This window comes from Phasianus colchicus, chromosome Z, assembly GCF_987193195.1.
Source record: "Phasianus colchicus chromosome Z, bPhaCol1.hap1.1, whole genome shotgun sequence".
NCBI lineage: Eukaryota > Metazoa > Chordata > Aves > Galliformes > Phasianidae > Phasianus > Phasianus colchicus.
In genome coordinates this window covers 32726212-32743092 of record NC_143476.1, presented here as the reverse complement: position 1 = coordinate 32743092, position 16881 = coordinate 32726212, and the positions used below count along the sequence as shown (strand labels likewise).

Below are 16881 nucleotides of genomic sequence, written 5' to 3'. Positions count from 1 at the left end.
AAGCAGACGTCACCAACATCCCTGTGCTGACATAGACACTCCTTACTAAGCCTTTTGGATCACAGCCTCCTGGGCCCCAGCAGACAGGCAGATCATGGAATAACAGAATGGTTTGGGTTGGAAAGGACCTTCATGACCACCTAGTTCTAACCCTTCTACTATAGGCATGGACACTTCCGTCTAGACCAGGTTGCTCAGATCCCCATCCAGCCTGGCCTAGAACGCCTCCAGAGAAGAGGCATCCACAACCTCTCCAGGCAACCTGTTCCAGTGTCTCACCACCCTACAGCAAAGAATTTCTTATCATGGAATCATCATAGAATCCTCGGAGTTGGAAGGGACTTTTAAAGGTCACCTATTTCAAGTTTCCTCGGAACGAACAGGGATATGCACAGCATCACCAGGCTGCCCAGAGTCTGATCCAGCCAGGTGCAGGACCTTGCACAGGGCCTTGCTGAACTTCATGAAGTTGGCACGGGCTCATTTCTCAGGCCTGTCCAGGCCCGCCTGAGTGGCATCCCTTCCCTCTGGCGTGTCAACTGCACCAATCAGCTTGGTGTCATCTGCAAACTTGCTGAGGGTGTGCTCAATCCCACTGTCTGTGTCGCCTAAAGATGTTAAAGGGCACCAGTCCCACTGTCTTGTTTAGCTTAGAGAAGAGAAGGCTCTGGGGAGACCTCACTTGGGCCTTCCAATACTTGAAGTGAGCATCTAAACAGGAGGGGCAACGGCTGTTTACGAGGGTGGATGGTTTTAAGCTGAGACAGGGGAGGTTTAGGTTAGATATTAAGAGGAAGTATTTCACTCAGAAGGTGGCAGAGCACTGGAACAGGTTGCCCAAGGAGGTTGTGGATGCCCCATCCCTGGAGGCATTCAAGGCCAGGGATGTGGCTTTGGGCAGCCTGGTCTGGTGATTGGTGACCCTGCACATAGAAGGGGGGGTTGAAACTAGATGATCATTGTGGTCCTTTTCAACCCAGGCCATTCTATGATTCTACAATTCTGCGATTCTCTTGCTTTAATCAGTGATGCTGTAACTCCATCCCAGTGGGGCTACAGCCATGAAATCTGGCTTGCCACGCCCTGCTTCCCTCCCATTTGTGATGTCACAAAGCCTTCGAGGTCACCCAGCAACTGGCGCTGCTGCCTCCACTCAGTTGCTGCGCAGACGCTGGTGCTGCTGGTGGCTTGATTGAGCTCAGGTCAGAGTGACGGCCAGAGAGCAAATTGCAGGAAGGTGCAATGTTCAGCCCGAGGTTCACCATACTCCTCGTCTTCTGCTTGCCCTTCCTGTTCTCCGGCAGCCTTGCCCATTCCGGACGCCCTTCCTGGGCTGCGGTTATGTGGGATGTGGATCCTCCCAACATGGAGAAGCCGGGCATTGGCAAGGCAAGCTGGAACTACTACCTACCCTACTACCTACCCTACCGCCTGGACCAGCTTTGGTCTTCATTTGAGCACCTGGATCCACTGGGATTCGTGAAAGTGCTCTACGAGAAGAGCACAGAGCTGGGCCTTCTCCTCGCGTTGATTTACCTGTGGAGAACAGTGAGGAGGGGCTGCAGAGAGGTGAGTAATGGAGGTAGGCAAGCCAGACGGTGCCTGAGTTTCTCAGGAAGAGGCACAGCCCAGATGCAGAGATCTCAGGCCCCCAAGGCCCCTGCCCTTTTCATCACGCCCCCTGCTCTGTCATTTCCAGGATAAGAGCCAGATACTCTCAGCTGCCCCAGAGACACACTGCCAGAACCGCTCCTGCAAATACTGCAAGCTGCTCTGCCATCTGAAGGCAAACCCTGCCTTGATGGAGGTATACCTGAAACACGTGAGACACCGCTACCTGCAGGAGGATCTTCCCAGGAGCCGAGAGACGGCAAAATCCTGAGAAGATGGGGAAGAAAGCAGAGACTTTTCTCTGCATACCAGCACATCCCGAGTAGCTCCAGAGCAGCTGTAAACTGAAGGGGATCCGGCCAGAGACACCATCACTGCTCACAGGGAGTGCACTGCTACAGCACAGGAAAGGAGCAGGAAGCTTCCCTAACTCCACAAAAAACGAGGCCGGAAGGAAACAGAATCATGGAATCACAGAAATACCAAAGTTGGAAAAGACCTACAAGATCATTCAGTCCCACCATCCAACTATCACCAATAGTTCTCACTAAACCATATTGCTCAACACAACATCCAACAATACTGCTCAATGTTATTGTTTACTTCCAGAATAAATGTTTGCTTTTATTAGAACAAAAGCATGCGTTGGCTTTCTCTCGTTCTCTTGTAGCATGAGAGAGGGTGATTCTAAAGTAATGACTTCTTTCCACCTCATTTTCTGGTAAGGAGTTCTTTTCTGAACACTGTGGTGCCTGAAATAGTGAACTGTAGCCCAAAGGAAAGACATTCTCAGTAGTACTCCTACTCCAAAACTACGTGACTATCAAGCATATTTTCACCACAAAGAAACCTGAACACTGAAGAGTGCCGCTGACTGCTGGTAATACCACTCAACTCTACTGCCCATGGACATAGAACTGAGGGCAAGCAGACGTCACCAACATCCCTGTGCTGACATAGACACTCCTTACTAAGCCTTTTGGATCACAGCCTCCTGGGCCCCAGCAGACAGGCAGATCATGGAATAACAGAATGGTTTGGGTTGGAAAGGACCTTCATGACCACCTAGTTCTAACCCTTCTACTATAGGCATGGACACTTCCGTCTAGACCAGGTTGCTCAGAGCCCCATCCAGCCTGGCCTAGAACGCCTCCAGAGAAGAGGCATCCACAACCTCTCCAGGCAACCTGTTCCAGTGTCTCACCACCCTACAGCAAAGAATTTCTTATCATGGAATCATCATAGAATCCTCGGAGTTGGAAGGGACTTTTAAAGGTCACCTATTTCAAGTTTCCTCGGAACGAACAGGGATATGCACAGCATCACCAGGCTGCCCAGAGTCTGATCCAGCCAGGTGCAGGACCTTGCACAGGGCCTTGCTGAACTTCATGAAGTTGGCACGGGCTCATTTCTCAGGCCTGTCCAGGCCCGCCTGAGTGGCATCCCTTCCCTCTGGCGTGTCAACTGCACCAATCAGCTTGGTGTCATCTGCAAACTTGCTGAGGGTGTGCTCAATCCCACTGTCTGTGTCGCCTAAAGATGTTAAAGGGCACCAGTCCCACTGTCTTGTTTAGCTTAGAGAAGAGAAGGCTCTGGGGAGACCTCACTTGGGCCTTCCAATACTTGAAGTGAGCATCTAAACAGGAGGGGCAACGGCTGTTTACGAGGGTGGATGGTTTTAAGCTGAGACAGGGGAGGTTTAGGTTAGATATTAAGAGGAAGTATTTCACTCAGAAGGTGGCAGAGCACTGGAACAGGTTGCCCAAGGAGGTTGTGGATGCCCCATCCCTGGAGGCATTCAAGGCCAGGGATGTGGCTTTGGGCAGCCTGGTCTGGTGATTGGTGACCCTGCACATAGAAGGGGGGGTTGAAACTAGATGATCATTGTGGTCCTTTTCAACCCAGGCCATTCTATGATTCTACAATTCTGCGATTCTCTTGCTTTAATCAGTGATGCTGTAACTCCATCCCAGTGGGGCTACAGCCATGAAATCTGGCTTGCCACGCCCTGCTTCCCTCCCATTTGTGATGTCACAAAGCCTTCGAGGTCACCCAGCAACTGGCGCTGCTGCCTCCACTCAGTTGCTGCGCAGACGCTGGTGCTGCTGGTGGCTTGATTGAGCTCAGGTCAGAGTGACGGCCAGAGAGCAAATTGCAGGAAGGTGCAATGTTCAGCCCGAGGTTCACCATACTCCTCGTCTTCTGCTTGCCCTTCCTGTTCTCCGGCAGCCTTGCCCATTCCGGACGCCCTTCCTGGGCTGCGGTTATGTGGGATGTGGATCCTCCCAACATGGAGAAGCCGGGCATTGGCAAGGCAAGCTGGAACTACTACCTACCCTACTACCTACCCTACCGCCTGGACCAGCTTTGGTCTTCATTTGAGCACCTGGATCCACTGGGATTCGTGAAAGTGCTCTACGAGAAGAGCACAGAGCTGGGCCTTCTCCTCGCGTTGATTTACCTGTGGAGAACAGTGAGGAGGGGCTGCAGAGAGGTGAGTAATGGAGGTAGGCAAGCCAGACGGTGCCTGAGTTTCTCAGGAAGAGGCACAGCCCAGATGCAGAGATCTCAGGCCCCCAAGGCCCCTGCCCTTTTCATCACGCCCCCTGCTCTGTCATTTCCAGGATAAGAGCCAGATACTCTCAGCTGCCCCAGAGACACACTGCCAGAACCGCTCCTGCAAATACTGCAAGCTGCTCTGCCATCTGAAGGCAAACCCTGCCTTGATGGAGGTATACCTGAAACACGTGAGACACCGCTACCTGCAGGAGGATCTTCCCAGGAGCCGAGAGACGGCAAAATCCTGAGAAGATGGGGAAGAAAGCAGAGACTTTTCTCTGCATACCAGCACATCCCGAGTAGCTCCAGAGCAGCTGTAAACTGAAGGGGATCCGGCCAGAGACACCATCACTGCTCACAGGGAGTGCACTGCTACAGCACAGGAAAGGAGCAGGAAGCTTCCCTAACTCCACAAAAAACGAGGCCGGAAGGAAACAGAATCATGGAATCACAGAAATACCAAAGTTGGAAAAGACCTACAAGATCATTCAGTCCCACCATCCAACTATCACCAATAGTTCTCACTAAACCATATTGCTCAACACAACATCCAACAATACTGCTCAATGTTATTGTTTACTTCCAGAATAAATGTTTGCTTTTATTAGAACAAAAGCATGCGTTGGCTTTCTCTCGTTCTCTTGTAGCATGAGAGAGGGTGATTCTAAAGTAATGACTTCTTTCCACCTCATTTTCTGGTAAGGAGTTCTTTTCTGAACACTGTGGTGCCTGAAATAGTGAACTGTAGCCCAAAGGAAAGACATTCTCAGTAGTACTCCTACTCCAAAACTACGTGACTATCAAGCATATTTTCACCACAAAGAAACCTGAACACTGAAGAGTGCCGCTGACTGCTGGTAATACCACTCAACTCTACTGCCCATGGACATAGAACTGAGGGCAAGCAGACGTCACCAACATCCCTGTGCTGACATAGACACTCCTTACTAAGCCTTTTGGATCACAGCCTCCTGGGCCCCAGCAGACAGGCAGATCATGGAATAACAGAATGGTTTGGGTTGGAAAGGACCTTCATGACCACCTAGTTCTAACCCTTCTACTATAGGCATGGACACTTCCGTCTAGACCAGGTTGCTCAGAGCCCCATCCAGCCTGGCCTAGAACGCCTCCAGAGAAGAGGCATCCACAACCTCTCCAGGCAACCTGTTCCAGTGTCTCACCACCCTACAGCAAAGAATTTCTTATCATGGAATCATCATAGAATCCTCGGAGTTGGAAGGGACTTTTAAAGGTCACCTATTTCAAGTTTCCTCGGAACGAACAGGGATATGCACAGCATCACCAGGCTGCCCAGAGTCTGATCCAGCCAGGTGCAGGACCTTGCACAGGGCCTTGCTGAACTTCATGAAGTTGGCACGGGCTCATTTCTCAGGCCTGTCCAGGCCCGCCTGAGTGGCATCCCTTCCCTCTGGCGTGTCAACTGCACCAATCAGCTTGGTGTCATCTGCAAACTTGCTGAGGGTGTGCTCAATCCCACTGTCTGTGTCGCCTAAAGATGTTAAAGGGCACCAGTCCCACTGTCTTGTTTAGCTTAGAGAAGAGAAGGCTCTGGGGAGACCTCACTTGGGCCTTCCAATACTTGAAGTGAGCATCTAAACAGGAGGGGCAACGGCTGTTTACGAGGGTGGATGGTTTTAAGCTGAGACAGGGGAGGTTTAGGTTAGATATTAAGAGGAAGTATTTCACTCAGAAGGTGGCAGAGCACTGGAACAGGTTGCCCAAGGAGGTTGTGGATGCCCCATCCCTGGAGGCATTCAAGGCCAGGGATGTGGCTTTGGGCAGCCTGGTCTGGTGATTGGTGACCCTGCACATAGAAGGGGGGGTTGAAACTAGATGATCATTGTGGTCCTTTTCAACCCAGGCCATTCTATGATTCTACAATTCTGCGATTCTCTTGCTTTAATCAGTGATGCTGTAACTCCATCCCAGTGGGGCTACAGCCATGAAATCTGGCTTGCCACGCCCTGCTTCCCTCCCATTTGTGATGTCACAAAGCCTTCGAGGTCACCCAGCAACTGGCGCTGCTGCCTCCACTCAGTTGCTGCGCAGACGCTGGTGCTGCTGGTGGCTTGATTGAGCTCAGGTCAGAGTGACGGCCAGAGAGCAAATTGCAGGAAGGTGCAATGTTCAGCCCGAGGTTCACCATACTCCTCGTCTTCTGCTTGCCCTTCCTGTTCTCCGGCAGCCTTGCCCATTCCGGACGCCCTTCCTGGGCTGCGGTTATGTGGGATGTGGATCCTCCCAACATGGAGAAGCCGGGCATTGGCAAGGCAAGCTGGAACTACTACCTACCCTACTACCTACCCTACCGCCTGGACCAGCTTTGGTCTTCATTTGAGCACCTGGATCCACTGGGATTCGTGAAAGTGCTCTACGAGAAGAGCACAGAGCTGGGCCTTCTCCTCGCGTTGATTTACCTGTGGAGAACAGTGAGGAGGGGCTGCAGAGAGGTGAGTAATGGAGGTAGGCAAGCCAGACGGTGCCTGAGTTTCTCAGGAAGAGGCACAGCCCAGATGCAGAGATCTCAGGCCCCCAAGGCCCCTGCCCTTTTCATCACGCCCCCTGCTCTGTCATTTCCAGGATAAGAGCCAGATACTCTCAGCTGCCCCAGAGACACACTGCCAGAACCGCTCCTGCAAATACTGCAAGCTGCTCTGCCATCTGAAGGCAAACCCTGCCTTGATGGAGGTATACCTGAAACACGTGAGACACCGCTACCTGCAGGAGGATCTTCCCAGGAGCCGAGAGACGGCAAAATCCTGAGAAGATGGGGAAGAAAGCAGAGACTTTTCTCTGCATACCAGCACATCCCGAGTAGCTCCAGAGCAGCTGTAAACTGAAGGGGATCCGGCCAGAGACACCATCACTGCTCACAGGGAGTGCACTGCTACAGCACAGGAAAGGAGCAGGAAGCTTCCCTAACTCCACAAAAAACGAGGCCGGAAGGAAACAGAATCATGGAATCACAGAAATACCAAAGTTGGAAAAGACCTACAAGATCATTCAGTCCCACCATCCAACTATCACCAATAGTTCTCACTAAACCATATTGCTCAACACAACATCCAACAATACTGCTCAATGTTATTGTTTACTTCCAGAATAAATGTTTGCTTTTATTAGAACAAAAGCATGCGTTGGCTTTCTCTCGTTCTCTTGTAGCATGAGAGAGGGTGATTCTAAAGTAATGACTTCTTTCCACCTCATTTTCTGGTAAGGAGTTCTTTTCTGAACACTGTGGTGCCTGAAATAGTGAACTGTAGCCCAAAGGAAAGACATTCTCAGTAGTACTCCTACTCCAAAACTACGTGACTATCAAGCATATTTTCACCACAAAGAAACCTGAACACTGAAGAGTGCCGCTGACTGCTGGTAATACCACTCAACTCTACTGCCCATGGACATAGAACTGAGGGCAAGCAGACGTCACCAACATCCCTGTGCTGACATAGACACTCCTTACTAAGCCTTTTGGATCACAGCCTCCTGGGCCCCAGCAGACAGGCAGATCATGGAATAACAGAATGGTTTGGGTTGGAAAGGACCTTCATGACCACCTAGTTCTAACCCTTCTACTATAGGCATGGACACTTCCGTCTAGACCAGGTTGCTCAGAGCCCCATCCAGCCTGGCCTAGAACGCCTCCAGAGAAGAGGCATCCACAACCTCTCCAGGCAACCTGTTCCAGTGTCTCACCACCCTACAGCAAAGAATTTCTTATCATGGAATCATCATAGAATCCTCGGAGTTGGAAGGGACTTTTAAAGGTCACCTATTTCAAGTTTCCTCGGAACGAACAGGGATATGCACAGCATCACCAGGCTGCCCAGAGTCTGATCCAGCCAGGTGCAGGACCTTGCACAGGGCCTTGCTGAACTTCATGAAGTTGGCACGGGCTCATTTCTCAGGCCTGTCCAGGCCCGCCTGAGTGGCATCCCTTCCCTCTGGCGTGTCAACTGCACCAATCAGCTTGGTGTCATCTGCAAACTTGCTGAGGGTGTGCTCAATCCCACTGTCTGTGTCGCCTAAAGATGTTAAAGGGCACCAGTCCCACTGTCTTGTTTAGCTTAGAGAAGAGAAGGCTCTGGGGAGACCTCACTTGGGCCTTCCAATACTTGAAGTGAGCATCTAAACAGGAGGGGCAACGGCTGTTTACGAGGGTGGATGGTTTTAAGCTGAGACAGGGGAGGTTTAGGTTAGATATTAAGAGGAAGTATTTCACTCAGAAGGTGGCAGAGCACTGGAACAGGTTGCCCAAGGAGGTTGTGGATGCCCCATCCCTGGAGGCATTCAAGGCCAGGGATGTGGCTTTGGGCAGCCTGGTCTGGTGATTGGTGACCCTGCACATAGAAGGGGGGGTTGAAACTAGATGATCATTGTGGTCCTTTTCAACCCAGGCCATTCTATGATTCTACAATTCTGCGATTCTCTTGCTTTAATCAGTGATGCTGTAACTCCATCCCAGTGGGGCTACAGCCATGAAATCTGGCTTGCCACGCCCTGCTTCCCTCCCATTTGTGATGTCACAAAGCCTTCGAGGTCACCCAGCAACTGGCGCTGCTGCCTCCACTCAGTTGCTGCGCAGACGCTGGTGCTGCTGGTGGCTTGATTGAGCTCAGGTCAGAGTGACGGCCAGAGAGCAAATTGCAGGAAGGTGCAATGTTCAGCCCGAGGTTCACCATACTCCTCGTCTTCTGCTTGCCCTTCCTGTTCTCCGGCAGCCTTGCCCATTCCGGACGCCCTTCCTGGGCTGCGGTTATGTGGGATGTGGATCCTCCCAACATGGAGAAGCCGGGCATTGGCAAGGCAAGCTGGAACTACTACCTACCCTACTACCTACCCTACCGCCTGGACCAGCTTTGGTCTTCATTTGAGCACCTGGATCCACTGGGATTCGTGAAAGTGCTCTACGAGAAGAGCACAGAGCTGGGCCTTCTCCTCGCGTTGATTTACCTGTGGAGAACAGTGAGGAGGGGCTGCAGAGAGGTGAGTAATGGAGGTAGGCAAGCCAGACGGTGCCTGAGTTTCTCAGGAAGAGGCACAGCCCAGATGCAGAGATCTCAGGCCCCCAAGGCCCCTGCCCTTTTCATCACGCCCCCTGCTCTGTCATTTCCAGGATAAGAGCCAGATACTCTCAGCTGCCCCAGAGACACACTGCCAGAACCGCTCCTGCAAATACTGCAAGCTGCTCTGCCATCTGAAGGCAAACCCTGCCTTGATGGAGGTATACCTGAAACACGTGAGACACCGCTACCTGCAGGAGGATCTTCCCAGGAGCCGAGAGACGGCAAAATCCTGAGAAGATGGGGAAGAAAGCAGAGACTTTTCTCTGCATACCAGCACATCCCGAGTAGCTCCAGAGCAGCTGTAAACTGAAGGGGATCCGGCCAGAGACACCATCACTGCTCACAGGGAGTGCACTGCTACAGCACAGGAAAGGAGCAGGAAGCTTCCCTAACTCCACAAAAAACGAGGCCGGAAGGAAACAGAATCATGGAATCACAGAAATACCAAAGTTGGAAAAGACCTACAAGATCATTCAGTCCCACCATCCAACTATCACCAATAGTTCTCACTAAACCATATTGCTCAACACAACATCCAACAATACTGCTCAATGTTATTGTTTACTTCCAGAATAAATGTTTGCTTTTATTAGAACAAAAGCATGCGTTGGCTTTCTCTCGTTCTCTTGTAGCATGAGAGAGGGTGATTCTAAAGTAATGACTTCTTTCCACCTCATTTTCTGGTAAGGAGTTCTTTTCTGAACACTGTGGTGCCTGAAATAGTGAACTGTAGCCCAAAGGAAAGACATTCTCAGTAGTACTCCTACTCCAAAACTACGTGACTATCAAGCATATTTTCACCACAAAGAAACCTGAACACTGAAGAGTGCCGCTGACTGCTGGTAATACCACTCAACTCTACTGCCCATGGACATAGAACTGAGGGCAAGCAGACGTCACCAACATCCCTGTGCTGACATAGACACTCCTTACTAAGCCTTTTGGATCACAGCCTCCTGGGCCCCAGCAGACAGGCAGATCATGGAATAACAGAATGGTTTGGGTTGGAAAGGACCTTCATGACCACCTAGTTCTAACCCTTCTACTATAGGCATGGACACTTCCGTCTAGACCAGGTTGCTCAGAGCCCCATCCAGCCTGGCCTAGAACGCCTCCAGAGAAGAGGCATCCACAACCTCTCCAGGCAACCTGTTCCAGTGTCTCACCACCCTACAGCAAAGAATTTCTTATCATGGAATCATCATAGAATCCTCGGAGTTGGAAGGGACTTTTAAAGGTCACCTATTTCAAGTTTCCTCGGAACGAACAGGGATATGCACAGCATCACCAGGCTGCCCAGAGTCTGATCCAGCCAGGTGCAGGACCTTGCACAGGGCCTTGCTGAACTTCATGAAGTTGGCACGGGCTCATTTCTCAGGCCTGTCCAGGCCCGCCTGAGTGGCATCCCTTCCCTCTGGCGTGTCAACTGCACCAATCAGCTTGGTGTCATCTGCAAACTTGCTGAGGGTGTGCTCAATCCCACTGTCTGTGTCGCCTAAAGATGTTAAAGGGCACCAGTCCCACTGTCTTGTTTAGCTTAGAGAAGAGAAGGCTCTGGGGAGACCTCACTTGGGCCTTCCAATACTTGAAGTGAGCATCTAAACAGGAGGGGCAACGGCTGTTTACGAGGGTGGATGGTTTTAAGCTGAGACAGGGGAGGTTTAGGTTAGATATTAAGAGGAAGTATTTCACTCAGAAGGTGGCAGAGCACTGGAACAGGTTGCCCAAGGAGGTTGTGGATGCCCCATCCCTGGAGGCATTCAAGGCCAGGGATGTGGCTTTGGGCAGCCTGGTCTGGTGATTGGTGACCCTGCACATAGAAGGGGGGGTTGAAACTAGATGATCATTGTGGTCCTTTTCAACCCAGGCCATTCTATGATTCTACAATTCTGCGATTCTCTTGCTTTAATCAGTGATGCTGTAACTCCATCCCAGTGGGGCTACAGCCATGAAATCTGGCTTGCCACGCCCTGCTTCCCTCCCATTTGTGATGTCACAAAGCCTTCGAGGTCACCCAGCAACTGGCGCTGCTGCCTCCACTCAGTTGCTGCGCAGACGCTGGTGCTGCTGGTGGCTTGATTGAGCTCAGGTCAGAGTGACGGCCAGAGAGCAAATTGCAGGAAGGTGCAATGTTCAGCCCGAGGTTCACCATACTCCTCGTCTTCTGCTTGCCCTTCCTGTTCTCCGGCAGCCTTGCCCATTCCGGACGCCCTTCCTGGGCTGCGGTTATGTGGGATGTGGATCCTCCCAACATGGAGAAGCCGGGCATTGGCAAGGCAAGCTGGAACTACTACCTACCCTACTACCTACCCTACCGCCTGGACCAGCTTTGGTCTTCATTTGAGCACCTGGATCCACTGGGATTCGTGAAAGTGCTCTACGAGAAGAGCACAGAGCTGGGCCTTCTCCTCGCGTTGATTTACCTGTGGAGAACAGTGAGGAGGGGCTGCAGAGAGGTGAGTAATGGAGGTAGGCAAGCCAGACGGTGCCTGAGTTTCTCAGGAAGAGGCACAGCCCAGATGCAGAGATCTCAGGCCCCCAAGGCCCCTGCCCTTTTCATCACGCCCCCTGCTCTGTCATTTCCAGGATAAGAGCCAGATACTCTCAGCTGCCCCAGAGACACACTGCCAGAACCGCTCCTGCAAATACTGCAAGCTGCTCTGCCAACTGAAGGCAAACCCTGCCTTGATGGAGGTATACCTGAAACACGTGAGACACCGCTACCTGCAGGAGGATCTTCCCAGGAGCCGAGAGACGGCAAAATCCTGAGAAGATGGGGAAGAAAGCAGAGACTTTTCTCTGCATACCAGCACATCCCGAGTAGCTCCAGAGCAGCTGTAAACTGAAGGGGATCCGGCCAGAGACACCATCACTGCTCACAGGGAGTGCACTGCTACAGCACAGGAAAGGAGCAGGAAGCTTCCCTAACTCCACAAAAAACGAGGCCGGAAGGAAACAGAATCATGGAATCACAGAAATACCAAAGTTGGAAAAGACCTACAAGATCATTCAGTCCCACCATCCAACTATCACCAATAGTTCTCACTAAACCATATTGCTCAACACAACATCCAACAATACTGCTCAATGTTATTGTTTACTTCCAGAATAAATGTTTGCTTTTATTAGAACAAAAGCATGCGTTGGCTTTCTCTCGTTCTCTTGTAGCATGAGAGAGGGTGATTCTAAAGTAATGACTTCTTTCCACCTCATTTTCTGGTAAGGAGTTCTTTTCTGAACACTGTGGTGCCTGAAATAGTGAACTGTAGCCCAAAGGAAAGACATTCTCAGTAGTACTCCTACTCCAAAACTACGTGACTATCAAGCATATTTTCACCACAAAGAAACCTGAACACTGAAGAGTGCCGCTGACTGCTGGTAATACCACTCAACTCTACTGCCCATGGACATAGAACTGAGGGCAAGCAGACGTCACCAACATCCCTGTGCTGACATAGACACTCCTTACTAAGCCTTTTGGATCACAGCCTCCTGGGCCCCAGCAGACAGGCAGATCATGGAATAACAGAATGGTTTGGGTTGGAAAGGACCTTCATGACCACCTAGTTCTAACCCTTCTACTATAGGCATGGACACTTCCGTCTAGACCAGGTTGCTCAGAGCCCCATCCAGCCTGGCCTAGAACGCCTCCAGAGAAGAGGCATCCACAACCTCTCCAGGCAACCTGTTCCAGTGTCTCACCACCCTACAGCAAAGAATTTCTTATCATGGAATCATCATAGAATCCTCGGAGTTGGAAGGGACTTTTAAAGGTCACCTATTTCAAGTTTCCTCGGAACGAACAGGGATATGCACAGCATCACCAGGCTGCCCAGAGTCTGATCCAGCCAGGTGCAGGACCTTGCACAGGGCCTTGCTGAACTTCATGAAGTTGGCACGGGCTCATTTCTCAGGCCTGTCCAGGCCCGCCTGAGTGGCATCCCTTCCCTCTGGCGTGTCAACTGCACCAATCAGCTTGGTGTCATCTGCAAACTTGCTGAGGGTGTGCTCAATCCCACTGTCTGTGTCGCCTAAAGATGTTAAAGGGCACCAGTCCCACTGTCTTGTTTAGCTTAGAGAAGAGAAGGCTCTGGGGAGACCTCACTTGGGCCTTCCAATACTTGAAGTGAGCATCTAAACAGGAGGGGCAACGGCTGTTTACGAGGGTGGATGGTTTTAAGCTGAGACAGGGGAGGTTTAGGTTAGATATTAAGAGGAAGTATTTCACTCAGAAGGTGGCAGAGCACTGGAACAGGTTGCCCAAGGAGGTTGTGGATGCCCCATCCCTGGAGGCATTCAAGGCCAGGGATGTGGCTTTGGGCAGCCTGGTCTGGTGATTGGTGACCCTGCACATAGAAGGGGGGGTTGAAACTAGATGATCATTGTGGTCCTTTTCAACCCAGGCCATTCTATGATTCTACAATTCTGCGATTCTCTTGCTTTAATCAGTGATGCTGTAACTCCATCCCAGTGGGGCTACAGCCATGAAATCTGGCTTGCCACGCCCTGCTTCCCTCCCATTTGTGATGTCACAAAGCCTTCGAGGTCACCCAGCAACTGGCGCTGCTGCCTCCACTCAGTTGCTGCGCAGACGCTGGTGCTGCTGGTGGCTTGATTGAGCTCAGGTCAGAGTGACGGCCAGAGAGCAAATTGCAGGAAGGTGCAATGTTCAGCCCGAGGTTCACCATACTCCTCGTCTTCTGCTTGCCCTTCCTGTTCTCCGGCAGCCTTGCCCATTCCGGACGCCCTTCCTGGGCTGCGGTTATGTGGGATGTGGATCCTCCCAACATGGAGAAGCCGGGCATTGGCAAGGCAAGCTGGAACTACTACCTACCCTACTACCTACCCTACCGCCTGGACCAGCTTTGGTCTTCATTTGAGCACCTGGATCCACTGGGATTCGTGAAAGTGCTCTACGAGAAGAGCACAGAGCTGGGCCTTCTCCTCGCGTTGATTTACCTGTGGAGAACAGTGAGGAGGGGCTGCAGAGAGGTGAGTAATGGAGGTAGGCAAGCCAGACGGTGCCTGAGTTTCTCAGGAAGAGGCACAGCCCAGATGCAGAGATCTCAGGCCCCCAAGGCCCCTGCCCTTTTCATCACGCCCCCTGCTCTGTCATTTCCAGGATAAGAGCCAGATACTCTCAGCTGCCCCAGAGACACACTGCCAGAACCGCTCCTGCAAATACTGCAAGCTGCTCTGCCAACTGAAGGCAAACCCTGCCTTGATGGAGGTATACCTGAAACACGTGAGACACCGCTACCTGCAGGAGGATCTTCCCAAGAGCCGAGAGACGGCAAAATCCTGAGAAGATGGGGAAGAAAGCAGAGACTTTTCTCTGCATACCAGCACATCCCGAGTAGCTCCAGAGCAGCTGTAAACTGAAGGGGATCCGGCCAGAGACACCATCACTGCTCACAGGGAGTGCACTGCTACAGCACAGGAAAGGAGCAGGAAGCTTCCCTAACTCCACAAAAAACGAGGCCGGAAGGAAACAGAATCATGGAATCACAGAAATACCAAAGTTGGAAAAGACCTACAAGATCATTCAGTCCCACCATCCAACTATCACCAATAGTTCTCACTAAACCATATTGCTCAACACAACATCCAACAATACTGCTCAATGTTATTGTTTACTTCCAGAATAAATGTTTGCTTTTATTAGAACAAAAGCATGCGTTGGCTTTCTCTCGTTCTCTTGTAGCATGAGAGAGGGTGATTCTAAAGTAATGACTTCTTTCCACCTCATTTTCTGGTAAGGAGTTCTTTTCTGAACACTGTGGTGCCTGAAATAGTGAACTGTAGCCCAAAGGAAAGACATTCTCAGTAGTACTCCTACTCCAAAACTACGTGACTATCAAGCATATTTTCACCACAAAGAAACCTGAACACTGAAGAGTGCCGCTGACTGCTGGTAATACCACTCAACTCTACTGCCCATGGACATAGAACTGAGGGCAAGCAGACGTCACCAACATCCCTGTGCTGACATAGACACTCCTTACTAAGCCTTTTGGATCACAGCCTCCTGGGCCCCAGCAGACAGGCAGATCATGGAATAACAGAATGGTTTGGGTTGGAAAGGACCTTCATGACCACCTAGTTCTAACCCTTCTACTATAGGCATGGACACTTCTGTCTAGACCAGGTTGCTCAGAGCCCCATCCAGCCTGGCCTAGAACGCCTCCAGAGAAGAGGCATCCACAACCTCTCCAGGCAACCTGTTCCAGTGTCTCACCACCCTACAGCAAAGAATTTCTTATCATGGAATCATCATAGAATCCTCGGAGTTGGAAGGGACTTTTAAAGGTCACCTATTTCAAGTTTCCTCGGAACGAACAGGGATATGCACAGCATCACCAGGCTGCCCAGAGTCTGATCCAGCCAGGTGCAGGACCTTGCACAGGGCCTTGCTGAACTTCATGAAGTTGGCACGGGCTCATTTCTCAGGCCTGTCCAGGCCCCCCTGAGTGGCATCCCTTCCCTCTGGCGTGTCAACTGCACCAATCAGCTTGGTGTCATCTGCAAACTTGCTGAGGGTGTGCTCAGTCCCACTGTCTGCGTCACCTGCAGAGATGTTAAAGGGCACCACTCCCAGCACTGATCCCTGAGGAATACCACTCATCAGCAGTCTCCACTTGGGCACTGAGCCATTGACTGCAACTCTCTGAGAATGATTGTTGGGATATTGCTTGCACTTGTCTGCATATTCTAAGCCTGGGAAACTAAAGGAGCTTTTACACTAATCGTGTAACTAGCTAGATATTGTGGCTCTTGACAGAGAATTTCTATAGCAGTCAGAAGTGTGCTGAAATAGCAGCTGGAATAGTATATGGTATCAATTTTTTATTGCCTCTTAAGGATCGCGAAATGAAAGAAAGTGGAGATGAGTGTCATTAGTCTATGCGGATCTAAAACATGTTGGGAAAGACTATAAAAGATATTGCCGAGGTGGAAGAAGTCTTCTAAACAGGTATGGGTCCATTTTGGAGTGTGGAGTGACTACATAGCTGGAGGTGGAATGCAACAGAAAGTGTTATAGTAAGAAATCTGGTTTTGGTAAGGTTGTCTATCACTATTAGAATGGTACCAGTTATTTCCAGATGACAGCAACATAACATATAAGGAAAGTAATTTAACTGTTGACAAGCTGATTAGTCTGATTTCATCAGTAAATGGAACCGTAGCAAAACTTCTAAAGAATATTAGTTGTTGAAGTTTTACGATAAGAGTAAATCACTAGAAAGACAGAATAAAATGCAGCATATATTTACCAATGGGTGTCAGAATAATTTGGTATCAATTATATAATAAAAATAAACATTTATGGAGGAAAACAAGATGTACTTATCTCTTGGATTTTATGGAAGCAAATGATATGGGAAATATAAAAAAACAAAGCAAGATGGAGAACACAAGTGTTTACTGTAACTTATGCAGGAATTTAATAGAGGGGAGAATGTGACTGCGTGGGCTGAAGAAGAAATTACAGGCCTATAGAAATATCTGTCAACCCTCTCCTGTACAATTTTTTAGATTCTTTAATATTTTTATTAATTTCACCTCATAGAGTAAAGAGGGCTATTGAATAAGTAACATTTTCACATAGCATATTTAGCATCAC

The 16881-nt window shown here is 50.3% G+C and overlaps 1 protein-coding gene and 1 long non-coding RNA gene across 3 annotated transcripts in view; one reads left to right on the top strand and one right to left on the bottom strand.

Annotated features, from left to right (window-relative positions):
• Positions 1 to 16881, bottom strand: part of HAPLN1 (hyaluronan and proteoglycan link protein 1) — an 87772-nt gene that overhangs the window by 34565 nt on the left and 36326 nt on the right. The gene's annotated exons all lie outside the window — the stretch shown is intronic.
• LOC149912812 (uncharacterized) lies at positions 207 to 15156 on the top strand. The gene is made up of 7 exons (XR_016461542.1): positions 207 to 1569; positions 1700 to 4105; positions 4236 to 6641; positions 6772 to 9177; positions 9308 to 11713; positions 11844 to 14249; positions 14380 to 15156. It is a non-coding gene; the product is annotated as an uncharacterized LOC149912812 (long non-coding RNA).